This window comes from Bos javanicus, chromosome 22 (genome assembly GCF_032452875.1).
Source record: "Bos javanicus breed banteng chromosome 22, ARS-OSU_banteng_1.0, whole genome shotgun sequence".
NCBI lineage: Eukaryota > Metazoa > Chordata > Mammalia > Artiodactyla > Bovidae > Bos > Bos javanicus.
In genome coordinates this window covers 56,918,296-56,935,147 of record NC_083889.1, presented here as the reverse complement: position 1 = coordinate 56,935,147, position 16,852 = coordinate 56,918,296, and the positions used below count along the sequence as shown (strand labels likewise).

The window sequence follows — 16,852 nt, the reverse complement described above, 5'->3', positions numbered from 1 at the left end:
CCTTATAAAAAGGAGCAAGTCATTTGGCGAGAGGCAAGATAAGAGAAGACAGAATAGCAAGAGAAAGAGAGAGCTTGCAGGTAAAATTTCATAACTAGATTTAAAAATCACGTGTAGAAACACAACAGTCATTCACAAAGTAGGTGTGTGTGTGTGTTTAACTTGCCCAACATGTTGAACTGGTTATAATTTTTTTAAAATTTTAAATTAAGATCTTATAAATCTCCTGGGAATTTACGGTGTCTAGAGACTGAGAAATGGTATTGCAGATAGAGGAGGAACAAATGTCAGGGACATGACAGCACACAGCTGCTGTAAAGAAGTGACCCTCCTCCCACACTGGACAACCAGAAATGCAGCATATTCATTTTCCTAACTTCGGTCTGCAACATGGTTAAATGTCATTCGCTACTGATGCCAACACTGTTTTGCTAAATGCCTAGAAAATAACATTTTGTCATGATTTCAAAAATAATATACCAGTATTTAAAAATATCTGAGGACTGAGGAAAAACAAAACAAAACAAAAAAGCTGAGGCCCGTCGGTAGGGGTAGTTTAAGTATAGTTGGAATAAACTGGAAATCGATTCAGTTAAGGCCAACTCCCATGACTAGACCTGTACTTCCTTCCCAATACAATAAACATAGTATGTAATTATGAACCTGGGAACAAAGTTCCCCTAGTTAGAAGAAAAGCAAATATGCCTGCAAATCTCAAGTGAGATAAACAACTAAGCATTAACTGCAAAAAAATAAAAAATAAAACAAGTGCCCTAGGACCAAACGTCAGTATTTGGAATAAGCCCTTGTAGCTGGGGAGAGTGAACCAAGGCACAGTCTTTCATTTCTAGAAATTACATGTGGATAGAACTGCATGTGTGCACTGCTGCAGGGCAGAGACCACGTGTTATGTATCATATTATCCCCAGAATTTAGCAGAGGACCGGGCGCAAAATAAGCACTCAGTAAATGTCTATGGGATGAAAGAATTCTGCAACTATAGTTTATACATTGTCTGTCCAAGTTTTGAAAATGTAGCCCCAAACACAGTAAGAAAACAAATTTTACATCAACTGTTGGTACACACAAACACACACACATAATACAATGAAGCAACACTTTAATCTAGGAGAGAATGCTGATAGTTTCTATTTTGTTCTGTATTATTTGACTTATAAAAAGTTTGGCTATGACACACTGATTTCATAATCCACTAATAAATCAAGACCAGTAGTTTAAAAAACAGACTTATGCTATTTCTCTTTCTATTGCTTAACTTCTTACATTTTTAGGCTTCACTAAGTATAGGTCACTTTTTTAAAATTACATTTTTCATTGAAGTATAGTTAATTGACGATGTTGTGTTGAAAATTTCAAGTATATAGCAAAGTGACTCGGTTATACATTTATATCTTCTTTCTCAGATTCTTTTACATTATAGGCTTAAGATATGGAGTATAGTTCCCTGTGCTATACAGTAGGTCCTTGTTGTTAAACTATTTTATATATAGTAAAAAAAATCACTTAAAAAAATCTGGAAGGAAATTTAGAAAGTATTCAGATCAACTATAAAACATGTTGCACCAGTTATGAGCTTAGGTAGGTAGGTAGGTTTAATCACTAAGTTGTGTCCAACTCTTGCGACACCATGGACTGCAGCCCACTAGGATACTCTGTCCATGAGATTCTTCAGGCAAGAATACTGGAATGGATTGCCATTTCCTTCTCCAGGGGATCTTCTCCAACCAGGGATGGAACCCGGTTCTCCTGCATTGCAGGCAGACTCTTTACCAAAGGGCCACCAGGGAGCTTAAAACAAGTGCCCTAGGACCAAGCCTCAGTATTTGGAATAAGCCCTTGTAGCTGGGGAAAGCTTACTATGATGGAATTCCATTCAGTCAATATTGTTTAATTATGAGTATTTCTCCACCAAAAGCAGATTGGTCCTACCTCACACCATACAAAAAATCTCACTCAAAATTACATCACAGACCTAAAAGAATTAAACCTATAAATCTGTGGCTACCAGATGTGGGAGGGGAGGAATTAAAGGATAGTCAAAAGGTACAAATTTTCAGTTATAAAATAATTTAAGTCTAGTAGAGATGATGGATATTCACTAAACTTATAATGTGATGATCATCTCATGATGCATGTAAGTCAAATCATTATGCTATATACCCTGACATACAGTGCTGTATGTCAATTATATCTCAGTAAGACTGGAAGAAAAATAATTTAGTACTAGAGATGTAATACACAACATGATGACTATAGTTAGCATTGCTGCATGATACTAAGGAAGTTATTAAGAGTTTAAAACCTAAGAGTTCTCATCACAAGGAGAAACATTTTCTTCTGTTTTTATTGTCTCTATATGAATGTTACCTAAACCCATTGTAATCATTTCACAACATACCATAAATCAAGCCATCATGCTGTACACTTTAAACTTATATAGTGATATATGTCCATTATTTCACAAGTGGGGGAAAACTCTGTCAATAAACTAAAAATCATTGGGTTGTACATTTAAATTAGATTATTTAAATGTCAGATTCTACTAATTATATTTCAGCTTTTTTTTTTTTTTTTTAAGCAGACTGGCAGTCTGGAGTGATCAAGAAGAGGGACGCACGCAGCACTTCGATGCCCGAGCAGAGAATGCTGAGCCAGTGTCAAGCTGTCTACCTACCTGGCAGGCAAGGAAGTAGGGTTTTTCGGTGATGGTCTTCTTTTAAGTCCCTCTAGAGCTATGATTCTTCAACTTCCTATTTTATGGGCCAGGCAGAGGACATGGATTTGTTGAATTAAACTCTGAACGTTCTCCAAGATGATAAACATCCTCACGATATTTTACTTGTAACTGCAAACGAGGACCAGCTTCCCTAGAGGAAAATGAAGCGGCCAAATTAAGACGCTAAGGGGGTGGAGAGCATCGTGGGCAAGTCATTGATAACGCTTCTTGAAATCACAGGCTCTATTCGCTCCCCAAGGACTGCCAGACTCGGTACAGGGTGTGCTTTTCAGCAAATAGGATCAGAAACAGACAAGGTAAGTAAGGCCTCAGTCCAGAAGACCAGAGGCTTTCTAGTTGGCCATCTCTCAGCCCCGCTTTGGACAGGTTCACGGGAGGGGCAGGAAACGAAGGTGCCCAGAGTCCACCCGGTCCATGCACGAGGCAGCCGGAACCCGAACTGCACCTCACTCTCCCAACCTGAGTCCCAGGCCCCGCCCCACTCGCACCCCCCACCCACACACACCACGTGTCCGGCTCCCTCGGCGTCAGAAACTGCTGAAAGAATTTCAAAAATTCTGTCAATGAGTTTAAGGAATACTTTAAATTTTTACAATTAAACTTTGTCACTTTAAGTGAACCATGAATACCAGCGGGAAATACGAAATGCGAAAGGGTTGAGTGGGGTGGGGGTGGGGGTGGGGGTGGGGGTGGCTTGGCGGGGAGCTGAAAGTGTGCAGCGTCATTGGGTAGGGGATTTAAAAAAAAACAGGTGATTCTTAGTACGTTCTCATTCTTTCTTTCTTCCTTTTTAAAATTTTGACTTAAAAGGATGTTACTGAAAATAACTTGAGGGGAAACAACAAAAACACCCGCAGACCACCGTGCGAAGGCGAGAACCGCGGGCCGGGAGAGGGGGCGGCTAGGGAGCCCCACACCTCGTCGGATCTCCCCGACGTGACCGCGGGCATCCTCCCGGGCTCCAGCCGGTCCCTCGTCAGGAAAAACGGGACCATTTCGGGGCCGCCGCCCAGCGGCGGTAGCGAGGAACAGGCGGGGCCGGGCGCAGAGTAGGTTCGCCCGCTAGACGGTGGGCGCGGCGCGCGGGGGGCCCTACTGTGCGCCGGGCGGCGGCGCCGCGGCCGCGCCCCTCCCCTCGCCCCGCGCCCCTGCCCCCGCCCCAGCCGCTGCGGGCGGGGCCGACCGCACTCGGGAGCCCGCGCCCGAGCCACCGCCGCCTGGGGCGCTCGGGTTGGCCGCCTGGACACCGGAGCGGGCCGCCAGGCCACCGGCGCAGGTCAGAGCCGGGCTGCCCCGCTGCGCTCGGGGGCGGGCACGGGGACCCGGGCTGAGAAGAGTTCGGGGTGGGGCCGATGGGGTCTCGGGCTGAGGGGGCCCCGGGGGTGGCAGGGGTCGTGGACCGGCGGCACCCGGGCTGACAGGTCCCGTCCCGGCCGAGGGTCGCGCCCTGAGGAGACGTCCGGGCGGCGGAGGGCACGGGCCGCGGGCGACGCGCGCGGGGGAGAGCTGCGGTCCGACCAGAAGCGCGAGCCCGTGCGCCCCGCGCGCCTGTCCAGGGTTCGAGAGCGCGCGGGTCTGCGAGCCCTCAGCGGCGCGCCGCGGGGTGCCTGGGACCAGGGAGGGAGTGGTCTGGGAGCCGCTGCCCGGGGTACCCCAGACCCCCCTGCGCGGGATCCCGTGCGGGCGCGTCCCGCGGCCCCGGGGGTCTGGCTCCGTCTCCGGCGCCCAGACTGACCACTGTGGGGTCGCGGTGACAGTTAAGCCTGGGGCGCACTTTGGGGGCGGGCGGAGCGCGAGGGGACGGGGTGGTGCGCTCCCTCAGCCTCGGTGCCCTCACGCACCGGGCTGGCCGTGAACCGAGCGGAGTAGCCCGGGACGCGGGGCTCCCTGACTCCCGGGGGGCAGCGTATGGAGAGCGCGGGCCCTTCCCACCCGCTCTGCGGTCGGGAAGGTGGCCGGACGGTGCGGTGGCTCTTCCACGTGCCGGGCTCGACTCCCGCCCTGCCGAGCCCTGACGGGGGAAGGTGGACGCAGGGCTGGCTTCACCGAAATCTCTAGTTCCTGCGTGCAGGGGGCGGAAAGTGGGTGTGTATCTGTGGTACTATCTGCCTCGGTGTTAGGGGAGGAGCCTAAGGTAAGGAGGCTGAAACTGGGAGTAACCTATCTGCGGCTTTTATATAAGGTCAGTGGTTAGGTAAAGAAGGGGCCTTTACCTCCGCCGGTGATCAGAAGCCTGCGTCTGTAAATTCTTAAGTCCCCTTGCTTAGGTGAGTCGGCTTACTCTGTAATTGCACTCTGTTGAAATCACTCTGTTGGTGATGCGTGTCCAAAATTTGCAGGACGCTGCTCGTGAGGCTCGAGGTGATGATTATTCTGTTGTTATTATTTGGTCGTGCTCTTGTTTTACCGCGAGAATTTCATTCACTTGGGTCTGAGAGTAATGGTTGGGGAAATTGTGTCAATTATTTGAGGAGAGAAAGCTTAAAAGAACATAGCAGTCTGTCATGAAGAAAAACTAAAGTTTTTTTCTTTTCAAGATTGAGGTTAACATGTAAGATTGATTTGTATAGATCATTGTCTGAAAACAAAACCAGACACGATGATTAACTGAGTTGTCTGAAACCTGTTGCTGGAGAAACTTGGTTTTGAAGTACACTATTTTCATGTCAACTGTTTTTATCATTCATGAAACAAATTGTAGTTAGAGATATTGAGAGAGCAATGACTAACACTCTTTAGAAGGCGCTGGGCAAACCTTGGACATACCCCAGGTGTTTGGTGGCAGTCTTCCCGTTCATAGTTAAGGGATCAATCGCTGACTGAAAACAGGACCTCATGATCGTCTAGATGATTTTTACAAAACCCTTCTGGAATAGAGAGCAATGTAGATGTTCACTGAAGCTTCTTTCTTAAAGAAGTTCTTTCCACTCCTATGAAAGGTCTGTAGAAAACAGAGATGCCACCAGTCAGCTTTCGGGGTGATACTTCAAAAGATCTTTTTCAAATTTGAAAACAGTTTTTATGTTGCCTATTTTCAATCGGATTCAGTCTATGAAGTTAATAGGCACCCTAGTATTCTCTGATATACAAAACGCTTAAATGAATGCCCTTAGCCAAAAAGTGAGGATTGTTACAAAATCATCCATTTTAGTCTTACTGTGTACTTCTTGTCATTATCCTTTATTTAAATTATAATGATATGTGATACTTCACTTGCTGATAATTAGATCTTAAATTTAAAGATCTTAGGATCAATTAATGACCCACCGCTCAATTTCTTGCAAATCACTGGAAAGGGGGTAGAAACTGGTGATTTAATTTTTAAATCAAAATTCTTTTTCACGTTTAAAAGTTTATCTCTTGCTTTTATGATAACTACTGTAAAAAACGTGGCATCAGTGAGGTATAAAGGTTTGGAGATTTCCAGGCTAAGTTTTTTAGGCACTGTTTTTTTCATGCTTTTAAATTTAAAAGAATATAATTTATTTTTAAATTAAAACTAAAATATCCACCTGCATCATATTCTTTATTAAACTTAAAATACCTTGACCATATTTTTGCAGTTGGCATTTTAAATAAATATTGCTATTTTCTTTGAGGGGACTGTTTCCTTACTCTTCATTTCTTCGTATATTTTTCAGAACGACATTTTAAAGACTTAACATAGGACTTTAAACAATCACAGTATTAATTATAACATCTCTATGACATTAAAACTGTATTATCCCTGTATATGAAAATTTATACAGGAAAAAAGCATGACTTTAGGAACATACATTACTGATCATAGCTAATTGCTCTTAATCAGTAAAAAAAAATCATTTGTTTAAATAAGATAATTATGTATTCGACAGTTGTATGAATGGCACAGTCATGGAAACGCACACAAGTCTTAATAATACATTTCGTTTAGTTTTCAAATTGTGAAATGGTGTTTTACTGTCGGGAGAGTTTCATGAAAACAGTATTAAAATAATACTTTACAAATGTTTTATATATCCTGGTCTGTTACTTTTGCTTCTTTCATAGGATTTGTATATGACCAATGAGCAGGGCAGAAAATGTTGGTCATTCTAATTTGTGGATGTTCTGCTGAATTCACTATCACTTGAACTTGGAAATATAATAATGTCATAAAATGTGGCAAGTATACTGAAAGAAGTTTTGGGTTCCACTAAAAATAAATATCAGCTGTAGAGAATTTTTTAAAAATCCTAATCAAGAAAACGATAAAAGTTACTGGCCTATGGATACAAACATGTGTCCCCCACCACCTTCAAAATTATTAAACTGAATTTCTACCTTGCTTTTATTTTTCCTAGCAGATCTCTGTACTGCTCTTGACCTCTTGAGCTGTTGCTTTCTCTCTTAAGGCCTAAAAGCAACAAAAAGGGCAGTGATTTAAAAAGCTTAATGCCTTGAAACTGATCTAATTTGACTCCACAAAAATAGAATAAGATCTGTAAATAACCACCTTGCAAGCATAGATAGCCCCAGTGTATCAAACTTTAGTTAGTGTCATAGCGTTCTAGATGAAAATTTTAAATTGAAGACTATTTTTAATCCTCCCCGGCTTTGCCATTTACTATTTGTATTTTATCACAACAAGATGTAGATTTGGGGGAGTTTTATTGCATATCTTTTGAACTCATTCTAATTTTTATTTACCTAAAATACTGTAGGTTTTTGAAAGGAAATCAGCTCAAATAAAATAGACTGTATTTGGGGGGAAACTTTTGGAGATGTGAAGACAACTATCACCGATGATAGTGTATACTTAAATTATTTTTTATTTTAAAAAACAGGTTTATTATTAGTAGTATTTTTCTTCAACAGTCAATGCACACCTATGTTTTAATAACAAATGTTTAACTCAGACTGTGAATGTTTACATTTTTAACTATTTTAATTATTATACTGAGGCAAGTAATTTATCCTTTCTAACTCTCCGTTTCCTTATCAGTGTAAATGGGAAAAGTATTGGTATTATTGTTCCGTGCTCTCTTTTTTTGTATGATTTTAAGACTTTATCAACAAATCTGTGTATCTTAAATGATATGACCTTGTCCCTGAATTTAATTGAGCTAATTCTTTTACAAATATTAATAGTTCACCCTAGTAATTTTGAGATTCTTGTTAACAATGAACAGAAGATAATGCTTGCCATGTGGTGATCAATTTATCAGATGTTTCTGAAATGAGATATTTCATCATTATTCAGTTTAAAACTGTATCTCCTATTCTCTGGTGACTTTGGACAAAAATCAGCCTAGAATTATTTTTGTCCTGTTGATAATATCTCTGTGAGTCCTGTGTAGACACAGTATGTAGTCTTTCGTGTCCATTTTTGCGTCTTCACGCATTTAGAAGGTGCAAGCTGTGCTTTCATTTGATGAAGTTCTAGTCTTTACATATTTTTATGGCATATACTGTGAATGCTTACTGTGTGTTTGTTTTATACTGAGGCCTATGATCCTTCAGATCAAAAGACATTTTAGTGTCGCAGCTTAAAGAATAAATAGGGACCGTGCTTGTCATAAAACGTGGGGCTCCTTCTAAGAAGCTGTATCCCAAAACATAGGCTTTTAGCGACTTGAAAAGTGAACATGCCTCCTAGGAACCCACCAGTTTACTAGTAGGGACTCATTGGAAAAGCCTGTAATTAAGGGTGAATTGTCCAGATAATAAATTTTAAATTCTTCTTATGGATTGTTTAAAAATCCATTCTTTTGTGAACTGTCTCCTATGCAAGAAAGTAAGGGCCTTGACTCCCAGCTCGAACCCCACTCTGTTCCCAGTTCACCTACAGAGGCCAACTGGGGACCTCAGTAAAAGTATGAGGAGGCAGAGGACAAAGAAGTGTTGGGTCATGCCTGTAGATGGGTGTTCCCCCTTTGCAGCTGGGGAGTGGGGAGCAGCCCTCATTTCCATTCTCTTCATGGGTCTTCTCTGGCTTTCTCAGAGCCATGGCTACACTTTACTTCAGCTATTCCAGTGACCAGGCCATTCTCAACTTGAAAATCTTTTTTGGGATAGGTTTCCTTTCTGTATTGCGATTTTTCAGACATAAAGGAAAGAAGTGAAGTCATCAGTTCATGCACCATGAATCATTTACAATGGAGATTTAAAACCATAAGGGAGGATTTACACTCGATCCTATAAGTTTAGTTCAATTTGATTCAGTGTCTTAAGAAACAGTTTTTATTTCACTTCAGTGGGTTTTGTTTTTGTTTTTTTTTTAGAAAATAAATTCATTGCTGGTTTTAACTGATTTTTTTTTTAAGAAGCATTTCAATTCGTGGATTCATCTAGAATTGTAATATGTGGATAAGACCCTTTGAGACACATTTCCTGACCTTCTGGGAAGAGTTCAGATTAGCATAGAGCCGGGGTGTGAAGTCTGCACAGATTACCGTAGATAAGGAGAAGGTAGCTAGAAGGGAGAGAGAAAACTAGGGAAATACCCTGAGTGGGAGTGTAAGAGATCTGTGTGCACTCACTTCCCACACTCAGCGGGTTGCACAGTAATCGTACAGAGACCTGAATGGAAGGGGTTGGTTTCTAAGAATTTACCCTGTGCCTTGGTGACATCAGAAACTTTTAGGACAGCTTTGAATTCTAAAGTTGCTGCTTGGCACTGTCTCTGTCTCAGGAGCTCTGGGTTGCTTCAGGAGAGAGCCCTAGCAAGTGAATGGAGAGGGGATATTATTATCCTGTGTGTTTAAGGAATAACTACTCCTGTATGGTGAAGACTGCCTCGTTCAGCAGTGAGATGCTGGAAAGAACTCCTTCACCTTGACCCCATTCCACTGACCATCATTTCGCCTCCGCTGTCTGTGTCCTTTGAAAGTTTGGAGTCTGCCTTCAAAATGCCAATATTCCTTAAGACATCATCAGCAAAAATTTGAGAGTTTAGTTTCCTGGTTTGCTTGCTACCTGCAAGCAAAGCTTTTAAGGAATAATAAACACTCTTGAAATGTAAAGAGGGGATCAGGAGAAGGCAGAATAAAATTAAAGCGAGTCCTGTCCCCAGTTCTCCATAAACCAGCCTTTATGAAACCAAATTTGAAAATAGTTACTTGAGATAGTAGTGACACAAAAGGATATATTCTCCCACACAGGCATATTTTTTTCTCTTAAAAATCAACACAGGGGAATTCCCTGGCGGTTCAGTGGTTAGGACTCTGCGTTCTCATTGCCAGAGGCTGGGTTCAGTCCCTGGATGGGGAACTAAAATCCCACAAGCTGCACGGCCTGGCCTAAAAACCAAAATCAACATGTGTTGTAATTCTTCCTTGAACCATTTTTTCCTTCAGAAAAAACAAATCGTCATTCCTAAACGTCAGTTTAAGAAACTTATCAAATTTAAGGCTGTAGGAGTTGGTAGTTGGCTAGTATAATTAGATATATGACTATTACTTCTGACCATGTCTTCCTCTCTCTGTGACATTAGACGAATTATCTAGTCCCTTCTTGAGTTAGTTCTTCCAAACTTATAAAGTAGCTTTCTAACAGATTGAAATGAGAGGAATCTCTCAATCACATCATAAAAAAATATGCCAAAGATGTATAAATAATGCTTAAGACTTTGGCAGATCCTCAGGTCATAACATTTTATACATACTTTATTTTTCCTTTTATGTTTTTTGCCAAAAATACTTACAGGAAATCAATGTGTATCTGATGGAAATAGAAGCTTAGTAGCCACCTGAAAAGCAAGTTCATTAATTCTGTGAATCAGCTGATAGGCAGTGTTTAACAGTTAAGTACAGGCCACCGTCATGGGTATAAGTAAGCATATTGCATGGTTGTGTCATTCACTTTTCCACAGTGTTGCTGAAGTCTAAATCTAAATCAGAGAATCCCTAAGTCCTACCGTACTTACTGTTGTTTTTTTCTGTCAGTTGGTAATTACCTGGATTTTGTAAACAAGGTTTTGATTGTGTATGGACAAGTACTTATATAAAATCTTTCTCTTTTTTATGTGGTGGATGAAGTTATGAAAGAGAACAAACATGAATGGTGTGTATATATATATATATATATATAAATGAAGAAGATACTGTAGCAAATTATTTGCATATGTTCAGAAAATTCAGAAGAGTGAAGAAAACACCCAGGCCTTTGCCAGTGTAGGATTACTACATGTTTTCCTAAAGCATTTGGAACTAATTAGAAATACCCTAGTTTTATTTAAAAGCAATATACTTTTAAACTTGGTTTTCAACAAGGTCCCAGTTTGTTGACTTTCAGCACGAGAGCAGTACAATGTCTACAAAAACATAGATTATTAATTTCTTGAAGCAGGACTGACTGGTTTTACTCATCTTTCTGTCTCCAGCACATAGAACAGTACTCTCTAGGTACTTAATACATTTTAAAAGAATCACGAAATAGTCTATAATAAAGAGTGGTCCTTGGAGCAGCAGCAGTGTCTGGGAACTTGGTGGAAATGTAAATTCTCAGGCCCCACCCCAGACCTACTGAATCAGAAACTCTAGGGATAAGGCCTGATAATCTGTCTTTCAACAAGCCCTGCAGGGGATTCTCTCGTGTAGTGTGTGAGAACCTCTCACTGCTGCTGAGCCCCGTGTCCCATCTGAGAGCCTGGAGCCCAGTGTGCAGCGCAGGCAGTCCGGATTGTTCTCCCTCTTGCCTATAGTTAAGTCTCTTGATGTATTAACTCTGTAGGTAGTGATAGAAGCTCTTGAGACCATCCTGTCAGTTGGCTCTGTTGGTTTGACATTTTATTAGAGAGACTCAGTCTTGTTTTGGATAAGCTCGAGTCTGTAGAGGCTAGCCGGCTATCTGCTTCGTCGGAGAATCGCTGATTTCCCCTTACCTTTAAGCATGGTTGCCAAGAATCCCCAGTCTGTAAGTTCAGAGACTGGATTTTATACAGTATCTGAGGATGGTCTGGCCCTGGTCCTTTAATGGAGGACCCACATTAAACAGACTTACAAGAAAAGGATTTGTAAACTTCAATTCCGGTTTCATAATCTTGGAAAATGTACCAGTCCTAATGATTGTTGATGATAGATTTTTTTTTTAATCCTAAAATTTTATGATTCAGGAATTAAAGAAACTGGTTATTTTATGTATAGCTGTTGTCATTATCACTTAGTTCCGCCTGCTAAAAAGGCAGTTGGGCAAAATATTGCACAATCTGCTGCTGTACCCCTACTTTGGAGATTTTTTCCAAAGAGGTGGAGGATATAGGACAAGCCACACACACGAAGACTTTCATACAAGCATTGCTATAGGAACCAATATTTGGAAATAACTATTCAACAGCAGCGGAATGCTTAAGTAAATTATGATGTAATTAGTAGGTGGAATGTTATGTAATTGTCAGTGACAAATTGGAAAACTAGAGCAAACTTGAAAAATATTTTTTAAAAAGTAACATAAAGAATGTATGTGCACCATTGATTGAAACCTTATATAAACGTGCATATGAAGGGACAATAAAAAAGTTACGAAAAAAACGTATTTTATATTTTAAAATAGATACAGAAGGCTTTTTGTTTGTTTTTATGTTTTTCTCTCTTTTCCAAAGTTTAGCCATTAGTATAAAATTACTTCTCTACTTAAAAGCCTACATTTATTGCTTTTATTTTTTAGTATGTCTGTGCCCCTGATCAGTAAAGATCAAGCAAAGAGTAAATTAAACATTGAGAACCCTCTAGCTGTTTTATTGCTTTTAAGCCATTCAAGATAATGTGAGACAGGACATGAATTCTTTTCTGTTATACCCAGTTTTATTTCACACTTAGTCTTCTCTCACATACTGGGCTTCTCTGTCCTCTGCTGGACTACTCTCTGGGGGGAAAAATACTCCATCTTTGTAACAGCCTCTTAGTTTTTCTCAGTCATACATACAGTTTGCTTTTGTTGATTTCTTTGGGCCTGTGCTCTATCTGATCTTTAGCATCCACCAAACAACAGCTATTTTAAACAATAGTTTCCAGAGTTATTTTACTTTCCAGCTATCCCCTTTTAAGTCTTTTTCTAAAACCTATGTATATCTATTATGGGTTTTTTTTCCCCTAAAATTAAATAACCTCGGGATAGTTTGTCTTCTAACTCTGATAGAATTCTGAACTTGTAACCATAAATAGCTGATGCAGAAGCACAAGAGGGTAAACTTCTACTACAAATGGTTATTATGAGACCTTGATATAATTTGTGATGAGTAGAGGTTTCCCAAAATCTTGTCAGACCTCAGAGTGAGCACAGAAAAAGACAGACACACACAGCAATATATATGTGTATGTGTATACTATCCAGATACACACACACAGCAATGTCCTTTGAATTGAATACTTCTTCCTTTTCTCTGTTGCATTGCTCTAGAAAATCCCAAAGGGAAAATTAAATAGTTTTGCCTTCGACCCAGATTACAGGTTATATTTTTCTTGTCACTTTCTCTGGAACTTCCTTTGAGAATTTTATATCAGACTGATGCCTTTAGAATAGCCTTTATCTAAATGAAAACAAAGTTTTAAACGTTATTTTAGAAACTTTATATCAGGGATATTAGCTATTTCTCTCTTCTTTCCCCTCCCCGCCACTATTTCTGATGATTTAATCCTTAATACAGCCCAAGCCAAACCTCAGTGGGTAACACAAACCTGGAGATGACCCTCCCACTCCCAAGAACAAATCTACAGAGGAGAAGCTCCTTTTTAGTGAAGATTTATTTATCCAACAAAAATCTATTGAGCTCCTACTTTGTGCCAACAGCTGTTTTAGAGAAGGAGTTTAAAGCAGTGAACAAAACAGACAAGGATATCCCTCCTGACATTCATGAGTATTGTTATCTAGATTTAACGAGGGTGTTAGTGGGAGACATGATGACTAAGAGCAGGCAATAGTCTAACCCCTGCCTTGTGACCAGGCAGCGTTGCCAGGCCAGCCTGGAACTGGGTGGCTGTCTATGAGTTAGATGTGAAGGAGGGGAACACCTGTGTCCTTGAATATTTTTCCTAAATCTCTTATATTATTTTACGTTGTACATACATAGTATGTATCAGACATTATGAATAATATAATTATTGTATTATTTCATTTCTCTCTTACCAACAGAGTTTACTAGCAAAGGATGTAAGGATGTGTCTTTTGTTAATAAGCTGTTAACTTTTCTTGAAAATACAAATAATAGAATGCTGATTCACTTTGCAGAAGGAGTATGTATTTCATAGTAATTTCAAAATGGATATAGTTAAGTGGTTAGCTATCCAAGTGAATTTAGTTCATAACCTTGTTTATCAGAAAAATGAATTACACCTAACAAAAACGTGAAACAAATTTCACTGAGACTATCCCATTAAAATTTAAAAAACAACAACAATACTTTTTTCTCCTGGGAAATAAAGTTAGCAACTTACCTTTTAAAAGCATATTTAGAATTTTTAAATATTTAGAATATAATGTTTGAGTAAAAGGAGACCCAGATCTTACTTCAAATGACTGTCCTTTGGTCAATGTAAGTATTACTGCTGTTTCAACTTCTGTACTCAAGACCCAGTTGTCTGATTACCATTTCAGTTCTGTTTTTAAATTCTCAGAAAATGTCTTACTGACCAGTTAGAGATAAATCCTAAACAACATGAAACTTTGGGGGGGGAAAATGGTAAGGAAAATAGATTTTGAAGGAAGTTATATGAAGTTAAGTAGAATTAATATTTTCTTATATAGACATGGAATATTAGAGTGCATCTCAATGCAGATGTAACTAAAGCCTTCAAACTTTACAAATTCCACCATAATTTATTCACAAATCCGTGGAGATTTGTCAGATGACCTCTCGCTTTCCAGCACTAGGTTTCCTTATACAGGAAGCAAAGTCTGCCCACCTGGTGACATGGCTTTGTAGGTGGTGGCCCAGGCGCTTTTCAGATTGGGGAGGGGAATCAGAACCTAGCACCAGGCAGGCAAATAACCGAACTCAGTTAAAGTTAAGAAAATGATTAAGTGACGGAACACAGCCCAGTGGTGTGATGTGTCTTTAGGCCATTCACATGATTCATGTGCACTTGACCATGTGTGCATACCTGCTAGAACCATCTCTGGTCCTGACAAAGCACAGCACATACACACAGATATTTTGTTTTTGCCCCACACGTTAAGTTTTAAGTGTCAGATGGATTTCCTTTGTCACACAACGTACTTGTGAAATAATTCACCCTGGCCACTAGCTATTACACTCAGAAAATGCAGACTAACTTTACTTTTAGCTGAAACATAATTGGAAGAGATTTACTCTGAAATGCAATTTAACACGTTCCAGATTCTATATTACTCATTGTGTTTGCTGATTGTTTGCAGTCAGGTCTTAAAAGTTTTATGTGCAAGTTCTGTACCAAGCAAAATTATGAATTCCTAGAGAGTAGAAATGAGTGGTGAGGATCTTTTTATTCTTCTCACGTGTATGTGCCCTGCTCACCTTCCCTGATCCACAGCGCACAGCACAGGGGACTGAGCACGTCGTCACTTTATAAATGCTTTCAAACTTGGCTTGATTTTGAGGACTGCTTTGTGCTGTTTCATTGTGGGTTTCTCGGTGCTACTCTTCTCCACATCTTTAGTGTGAAGTGAAAGTCACTCAGTCATGTCTGGCTCTCTGTGACCCCATGGATTGTAGCCCGCCTGGCTCCTCTGTCCATGTGATTTTCTCAGCAAGAATATTGGAGTGGGTCGCCATTCCCTTCTGTAAGGGATCTTCCCAACCCAGGGATCCAACCCAGGTCTCCTGCATTGCAGGCGGATTCTTTACTGATGTTTAGGGAATTCCCTAAATTACTCTCTAAAAATGTTTATTTCTATTTTAACATTTTTGGTTACACAGAGTGATATGAAATTAATGCCAGAAGAAATTTCCATTTTGCTCTGCTAAAGTGAGCAAAATGGGATATGAAAGAAAAAAAAATGTTAATTATAGACTTTAGCATTCTATATTGGATCTTTTTCTTGTCCTGGTCAGAAGAACAGGTTTTAAATGGCCTGAGGGCCAGGGCGCCGTTTTACTTTCTTGTTTGGAGACTTCCAGTGGCAACTGTAGCAAATTCAGTTTAATACTACAGTAGGGAGAAAAGTTCCTACAGATGTATGATCCAGAATGTTACTTAGATTTATTACTTATGCAGAAAATAAAACCAGTTCCCTTTCAAACGTTCTGTCAATTGTTAGATAAAACACTACATAGTCTCGGCCTATTCATTTGTTTATAATGTATAAAATAATTATATGCTCAGCTATTTCATATGTGAATCACAAGTATTATCACCATAATTGTTTAACAGTTAATCTCCTTTTACAAGGTAGATACACGTTTATGAGCTACTTCAAATCAAAATACCAGGCAAAGGAACTGATTTACATATAAAAGCAAAGCAAACAGGCGAACTTTTTTTTTTTTTTTAATGTGGCCCTGTGATATCTCTGCACGCCCACTTTTCTCCTTAGGGCTTCATGTGTGCCTGAAGAATGAAGGTAGGAGTCTCTTAGCAAGAGATCAGTGCAAGGAACTTACACCCTCTCCACCCCTGGGCAACCTGCCATCATTCTCCTGCAGCCACACCTGTTCATCTCCTACCAGGGCAAAGAGGTGTCCCATACCTATACCTGTGACACTGAGGGAGAAGCACAGGGCAGGCAGGAGGCCACGACAGAAGGAGGGATAAGAGCTGACCTGGGCCTGGAGCCGGCTCTCACTGATGATCCAGACTTGAGCGTCCTTCACTTGCGCCTCATTCACGCACAGCCGGACACAGTGAGTTACGTACAGGTTCAGTGGGCTCTAGGCACAAAGGGAGACAGCAAAGCTCCTAGAACTAAGAGTTTATAAGCTACGTGAATCGAAAAGGGGCAACACTGACACAGTTAACCAAAAGTTCGAATCGGTGTGTGGGGAAGGACTAGAGAAAGCAGAAAACAGGTGCTGCAAAAATTCAGAGATGGCAAGACCAGCGTGGAGTGGAGGGCAAACCCGTGAAAAGCCTGATTCAGAGATGGCAAGACCAGCGTGGAGTGGAGGGCAAACCCATGAAAAGCCTGATTGAGAGATGGCAAGACCAGTGTGGAGTGGAGGGC

General features: G+C 40.6%; 1 protein-coding gene across 9 annotated transcripts in view; it reads left to right on the top strand.

Moving 5' to 3' along the window:
* Positions 1-2,969: 2,969 nt before the first annotated feature.
* Positions 2,970-16,852, top strand: part of LOC133235547 (peroxisome proliferator-activated receptor gamma) — a 215,160-nt gene continuing 201,277 nt past the window's right edge. For 2 of the 9 annotated variants that reach the window (XM_061397185.1, XM_061397184.1), the window contains exon 1: positions 4,905-5,025. The gene's annotated coding sequence lies outside the window, so the exon portion shown is untranslated. The other 7 variants (XM_061397190.1, XM_061397186.1, XM_061397191.1 and 4 more) reach the window with 7 other exon arrangements.